Source organism: Anoplophora glabripennis, unplaced genomic scaffold (genome assembly GCF_000390285.2).
Source record: "Anoplophora glabripennis isolate ALB-LARVAE unplaced genomic scaffold, Agla_2.0 scaffold771, whole genome shotgun sequence".
In the NCBI taxonomy this organism is placed as follows: domain Eukaryota; kingdom Metazoa; phylum Arthropoda; class Insecta; order Coleoptera; family Cerambycidae; genus Anoplophora; species Anoplophora glabripennis.
This window is the reverse complement of record NW_019416852.1, coordinates 51,976-60,517: the sequence shown is the minus strand read 5'-3', so window position 1 is coordinate 60,517 and position 8,542 is coordinate 51,976.

Sequence of the window (8,542 nt, the reverse complement as noted above, 5' to 3'; positions counted from 1 at the left end):
CTTACATTTGTTTTACTTTAAACCCATCCCAAACAAAAGAGTATTCACTAAACATACCATTTAAGCAGGCTTACTATAGTCACAGTCAAAATACATTTATCTTTTGTTAGTACCATGTAAATTAACACAAAATAACTCCCACTAAGCATGCTAAATTTACTGATAACGTTCTTTTTCGATATAATCATAACAGTAGTTAAAATATTATGAATATAAAACTTACCTAGAATCTCCATCCGGAAAGGATGCGGGTTTTGTTCTGTCATCTGGAGTGGTAATATCGAGGTTAAAATATAAAACCGTATGGGTCATATGGCATAAACAATTTGTTTCTTATCAGAATTACATTTTTTTAAATGTTGAACAGATGTAATTGAATAATTTAAATATTATAGTCAAACAACAATAACATAAACAATTTAACTTTTTTAAAGGAAAAAATAAACACAACACTATGGATAATCATTTTTAGTAATGTCCTTATCTATCTCAATCGCCAGATATCTGAAATAAAAAACAGGCAATAAATAATAAATTTTAAAATACAGTAAATTATACATCCCACTAAACACGAAACGTAAATGAAACGTTGCAAATGAGATGTTTTACTAAACATTTGAAACATTAACTAGAAACGTTTCTGTTTCATTACAGAAATGTAGCACTTGAAAACTTCTTTAGTGAAACATAGCCGAAACGTTCCAATTGAACAGAGTTTGAAACATTACTCGAAACATTCCCTTTCGATCTCGAAAACATAACAGACGAACAACCCTTTGCTTTTTTTGCTTATCTTATGGAACATTCGACAATCGACATTAGTTAAATTTTGCTCCCAATCCCCAATCCCTCTCAAGGGTTAGTTCATTTGCATTTGTTATACAAACAGACATAAACAAAAAAAAAATTGTGCTGGCATATTTATAACAAGAACAAGTCTAGAAAAAATGTATGTTCGTGACTTCCGTAGACTGCGCGTAATAGCCCGAGTTTATTTGTTTCCCGTGATCCCGTGTCGATTTCAATTCGTAATTCGTATTATGTTAGGTTAGGTTTGCGGTTTGCAAGTTTGCCTTGATTCGTTGTTCTCCATCTTTACTTTGATAATTTGTAGTGTGTGCAGTTGTGGTTATTGTAAGGTGCTTATAAAATAATGAATATTAATGCAATATGATTAAAACGATATATGTAAAGAGATTTCCAATTTTGCGACACATCTACCTAAACATAGTTATACCTACTTAGATATGTGGTTATACCCACTACCTATTATAGACGAGGACAAGGGACAAGAACTAAGAAAATGGAATATGGAACTATACGTTTCGATATAATTTGATGAGCCACTACTTAGTCAGTGAGAACTATTTGAAATATGGATTAATCAAGTGAAATTGACTTCATTTATTTTATATTTTGTACAAATGTTTATATTTGTTTGTGTATAGGCATGCTTAAATAAAAGAGTTTAGGTATACCTACAGATATTTATTTTGTCAAGATATCATTTTGTATCCTTATTTCTGCTGTATAATTTATTATTATTATTAAAAGGATAGATGTAATATTGACTATGCGTAGAAGAAATTGTAACTTTATATTATTTTTCAGTATGTAATGTTATTTGTTTTTCATGTACCTACCATTTCAAGATTCATAATCATAATTAACTTTTTCTAATTATCAGTTCGTCATTGTTACCATATTCACGATAGTCTCAACATTAGAAAATTTCCATTTTAGAAGCGTATTTGAACAATATAAAATGATGTGTAGCTTTTTTAAAATGCTTCTGATATTGTTTTGTGACATTTTTATTTGTATGATGAATGGCAAAATTCGTAATCCATATTAGAAACTTTTTTCAGTGCCTTCTCAAAAAGAAAGAAATTCTTGGTAAAAGTTGCCGCATCCCCAAACTAGAAGAGCATATTTATTTATTTATTTATTTATTTATTTTTAATATACAATGTAGGTAACAACTTTTTTTAGTTAAATTTTTTGAGAAGTTGTCTGGAGTTCGAATTAAGTCATTCATAATACAAATAAAAATATCACAAAAGAGTATTAGAAATATTTTAAAAATTACTCACACTATTTATACTATTTCAAAAACGCTTTTGAAGTGAAAATTATCTAAAGTTGAGAGCATTATGAGAACAATATGGTAATAAAATTATTATGTTACTCAAACATTTCTGAAAATATACTGAAACGTAAAACAAAAATACCGAGTGCATAAATGGAACATAAAAAGAATATTACTGAAACCAATTTTTTGAAACATTTCATTGGAAACGTATTTTGGGGAGGACATCTTGGGTTTCTAGAACGTTACCAGAATGTTGCATGGATTTTTTAGGAAACGTTTCAAGAAAAATGGAAACGTTTCTGAAACATGTCGGAAACTGAAAAATGTTTAGTGGGATACCTACATAAAATTTATTTTTTACTTAATTAGTTCTTTTTAAGGAATATTAGTATTACTGATTGTAACTATCTAGTATTATAATAACATTTATCTTTCTTAGACAATACAGGGTGTGCCATTTAACACTCCCACTACCAATATCTCCGAAATTAAGAAATTTATTTTAATTCCGGAAACTGGGATTGTTAGGTCCTTCGAATAGCTTCAAATTGCAGTTAGAATTGTTAGTTCAAATCTTTCTGTATAGATGGCGTGGCGATACTAAACAATTTTTGATTCCTGGAACGTAGAAATGCGGTCCATCTCAAAGATCGTTAAATTTTGAGTAATTTTTGTTTTACCCAATATTTACTTATTATTCGATACATCTCAACATCAATATGCAATGTATGATGTAACAGGAAAATCTATTATTTTATTTAAATCACACTGAGATAAAATATTTTTTTTAAATATCGTTATATAATAGCTTTATTCATTCCACATTCTTACTAACAAACAATAAATTGTAAAAAAAACAAATGATCAACTACAGAAAAAAAATTGTACAGTGGTCTTATCTTATAAGGGGTAGAAACGCACCGTATTTTATCAAATATTATTAAAAAATTCAGTCATAGGTGGCTCATATCATTTGTCTAAAATAAAACATGTATGACATATGACACATATTAGTTTTCCAATAATTACAGTTTTATCAGCTTACCTTATCTTTCAATTGAACTATAATAGATGCTAGTTGTAAGATTTACCATTGTACAACTTTTTTAATGTAGTTGATCATTTATTTTTTTTATAATTTGGTGTTTGTAAAAATAATAGATTTTCCTGTTACATCATACATATATAGTATATCTATATCGACATGTTTCGGAAACAAGTAAATATTGGGAAAAACTTTATATTATTTGAAGCTATTCGAGGGACTACAATCCCAGTTTCCGGAACTAAAATAAATTTCTTCATTTCGAAGATATTGGCACCGGGAATGTTAAATGACACACCCTGTATATACGTTACATGTTGTATAAGATTAGTAAAAAAAGTAAATACAAAACATAAACCAACACAAATATAATAAATTCCTCAAGATACAACAAATAAACAATATAAGTAATTAATTACATACATCATAATTGTAAAGAAGTAAATAGTAATATTAGTTCCTGTAATCCTGCTTTTACCATTGTTCCTATACGTTTTAAAAATTATATGAGTTCGTTACTATTAATTATTTATCCTCTTATCCTGAATATTTTTATTACCTGTTTATTTGATAATATTATGACGGCGGTTTTGGGTTAAGCCAATGGAACAACCAGTTGTCAACAAAAATTGACGAAAAATAAAATAAGAACAATTTAGTTTTTAAAACTAGAAGCACAGCGGTCACAAAATACAAATCAAAAATCTAATGCTACCATAGGGATGGGCGAAAAACATCGATACTTTTTAAACATCGATGTTAGGAGGTAGTTATCGATGGAAAACAATCGATTTCTTTTGAAAGTGATATATCGAAGAATATCGATATTGTCTCTAGAAATATCGTTTAATATTCAGAACAAATTTTTGGAAAAATATTTACAGTCTTAATCCAATTTAGTTGTCTTAAATTAAAATTGTCTAATTTTGTGATGTTCAATGTTCAGTGTTCAGTGAGGATTCACGAAAAGAATGTCGAGTTGGGACAATGGTACTTGAAAATTTTGTAGATTTCTTTCTTTACTTACTAAATTTTTACAAATAATCAATCCTTCGCTGATCTTTTTGTATTGGTTATGGTAAGTAATATAATGTAAATAGAAAATAATTTTGTTATGTATGTAACGGACCTCAATCTTTCGAAACTAGTTGGATTCACAGATCATAGAAAACAAAACTATTGCACTAGTAACACTCGTAACTGAACAAATCAAAATGTATTATTATCATTTTTTTAGAATTCGGTACTTATTTATTATATTTTTTAAATATCTTGATTAAAAAAATGTTATACTAGTCTAGGGTTGTTTTTTTTCGATTTTCGAAAAAAATCGATGTTTTACTCCGATATATCGAGAATCTATAATAAATTATTTGATAATCGATATAACATAACATCGATGTTTTTCATTAAATCTGCCCATCCCTACTACCAACCCCTTTCATTCCTACATTAGTTACCCACATGTTACCAACTTAACATTTCACTACCGTAAGAAATCAACAAATATCCCCTACAAATTATCACTTTTATTCAACATGTATATTAAGCATCGTACTTTTGTGACTAAGGCGTATGATTAAAAATATTTTCATAAAATATCTGTTATTATGAAGTTTAGATAATTTCTAACCATCCAAAATATCAAAAAAATTATAGACATAGACATAAATGTAGACAGTCATGTAGATATAATTTTTGTAACACCTAAATACTTTTTATCTGCTATTTAAAAAGCAACATTAAGTTAGTACTACGTCTCCAGGTTATTAAAATACGTTAATTATATTAGAGAAGGAATGCTAATTTTTTGTTTAATATCATCTATTTGACTGACCACTTTAATAATAGTACAAGTCAATAAATTTAATACATCTTTATGTTCCATATAATACTGATATATATATTTTCTCTTGGACATATTCTTTAAATTACTGATACAATAAAAAACACAGGAAATCTGTTTTGTATTTGTATAGTTCGAATATTTAAAAGAATATTAAGTACCCATGTAGAGAGCTACCTACCTTTTAATATGACAGACGAAATCAACGAAACCGCTTCTACTTTTAACTCTATATCTCGTATTAAACATATTACCACTTGTAAAATATCGTTTCATTGAACTTTATATAATTTACAACATCTTGATAGATTGGAAAATAAATTATTTTGAAGACTTATTAGAGATAAAATGCACTAAGCTTACCAATTTACGTATAAGAAATCTTATCGTAAGATATCCTGGATGATATATCAATTTACAGAGACATTTTGATCCGAGGGAAATTAAGTTATTATTTTATAGATTAAATTTAACATCCACAAGAGCACCGATGAATTTAAACAAATCCGGGATATACGTTATTGAAAATTAACATAGATTTTCTTTTCTTTACATATTGATTAAAAAAATTAAAGTTAGCGTATAAACAAAGTATAGTCTTTCCGAAGTCAGTTTTGAACATGTATAAAAACGCCTAGCAATAAAATTTAATGAGTTTCATAGGCATCCCTAAAGAAGCTTTCTGCTAAAGGTAAAAAATAATAATTTGTATATAATGTGAAGAAAATTTCTATTATACTTATGTTCATTTGGCCAACAACATATTTTAATTATGTCCTCAATTTTCTTTATATAAATTATACATTGTTCGCCGAATTACGTCTCTCGTCATGTCATCGATATTTTTAAATTTTTGTTTTCGCTTTTTCTTCACGCAATGATCTACAACCTTGTTTAATAACACGAAAAATTGTGGATGTTGAAGCTTTAGTTAACATGTGTATACTATTTGTAATTTCATTATCTGATTTTTCATTTTCTTCCTTTTTTAAACAATCGAAATATTTAAAATTGGACACTGACATTGAACATGTAAATGTAATTATTTATTTTATTTTTAAATTCTAAATCTGTTTCATCAACAACCGGTTCTACCAATTCAATATTGTCTGGCGGTATTTCGTTTTGTTCCGTTTCAAAAAGTCTACAAAATGACATGTTGTAATAATATTAGTAAACAAAATATCCCTCTTATTTCTCCCTTTCCCAATTTCCTAATATGAATAATTAATAGAAGGTGCCTACAATAAATTAAAATTACCTGAACCTCACCAAATTCCGCATTGCTGCACTGCACTGCTAGGCAATTTGCGAACAACTGAAATTTATGGCCGATTGTCCAGTGGGGCTGTGTTCGTGCGCCTTTTGCCTTCAACTGGACGACCAGACCTATATATGGATATGGCTAAATAAATATGGGAACAAGTTTTTCAAATATTTTAATGCCGAGTTGCTTCGTAGCGACCGAACCTGGTACATACTACCTAGCTCTTTGGTCTTCAACTGAGATGGGAAAGACTATACCTACTAGCATATGTTATATCGTAATTGTCACTGCTGCAGGCTGCTCAATGTCTTTACTGACACAAGGCATTGTTGCAGCTACTCTGCGGACTAACTCTGTCCAACTTATTATACGCGCAATGTCTAGTAAAGACAGACCAGTTATTAGTTATTAATATTATTATTAGTATCATCATTAGGCCGTAAGAGATGACAGATGAATAATCTAGGTATTTGATTGTGTTCTGTTAGCGAATGACCTTTGCTGTTTACTAGAGATATTGCGGTTGTTATTCAGTGCTGGAACGGTTTTTAGTCCGCAGAGTAATAGTTTCCTTAGTTAAAAATAAAATGGGAATTTTACAGATTTAAATGTGATGATAGAAGTAATTAATATTTCACCTTACAACACGTTGCGTATCTAGTGATGTTAAATTACTTGTAATTTATGAAAATGTAATTTTACTGGTAATATTTCATGTAATTTACAAATTAGCTTGTAATTTATGTAATTTATGACATTTAAATTTTACGACATTTTAAAGTGTACTCAACTTGTTTAGCTTCTCAGTACTCAGCTTCTATAAAACTAGTCCTGCAATTCAATGATTAAAAAATAATATTTCGATTTTTATGCAAAAAATTAATTTTTTTTTATTCATATAAGTTCAGCAGTAAAAATAAAATAAATCAAATATAAATACAAATATTTAGGTTTCTATTTAAAACACCTTTCGTTTCTTTAAGCATTTGTGTTTCTGGAATATAGGCCTTTTTGATAGAATGTATTACAATTAACAGTTTTTAATTCTTCGTCGTTTATTTCTGTTTTCTTTTCTATTTCTTTCGTTCTATCTATTTCTGTCAGTTCGGTCTTTCCATGGTCAACCTAAATTTTAGTCAAAATTATGAACGAAAAATGCAACAACGAAAATCGAACCTTTTCAAGTGAAATATTTTGTATAACAATAACACGCTTTTTTTCATTACATTTTGCCTCAAATCCTTCATTTCTTTCAGGTAATACCTTATTCTTATAGCTGTTTTACATTGACAATTTATTGATGAATTAATTCATGAAGTCGCTTCATCAAGAAATTGGACAAGTGTAATGCTTGGTGCATTACACTTGTCGAATTTCTTGTCTACTGTCAAATAACTTCATACATTTATTCATCAAGTTCTTGACGAATTAGAACATGCTCTAATTTTCGTCAATTTCTTCGTGAAGTTCAGAAGTACCAACCCAACAGATTTCCTGCCTCAGATCAGTAATGAGGTTATGTTATTGGAATATGTAAATAATTGTGTGGCGTCGTACTAGTTTTGCATTGTTTTTACTGATTTCTTACATACAAAAACTAATGTTTATATGATATGTGTCAAAACGGTACCGCTGTTTACCAATGAATTAATTCATGAAGAACTTCGTTAATTTATTCATGAATAAATTGTCAATGCAAAACAGCTATTAGAGCTTGTACAATCCTGGTCCTCATCGTCACTATCACCATACTCTTCAAAATGAATGCTAATATTGCTAAAATAAAAGAAAGGTTATAAAACCTTAAATGTCAAAATTGAAATTGGCGCGATATTTCAAATTAAGTGTAAATTAACATTAATTACAGTAAATTACGTAATTTACGTAAGTTACAAAAATTACATAAATTACATAAATTACATCCGTTATCTCGCGGTGCGTAATATTACGGTAATTTTACAGTAATTTATGTAAGTAACATTTTGTCATTTTACCATTTACATCACTATGCGTATCAGTTTTTTAGTGTAGTGGCCGGAAGTTTAGATAGAAATGATGAGTGCCACTTATCTTAAAACCACTGGGTATATCCCAACAAAATTAGACGAAATATGTAACGTACCTACTCCGAAAACGTTGCGTAAATAAGTTATTTAATGATTATATTATATATAGGAATCACCGCAAGACTATATTATGCCTTGGAGATAATATTTTAGTCTGAAATTCAAAGATATTGTAGTTAGTACGTGCTCATTTAGTATTCAGTCAATAAAAATTAACGCTACCTGA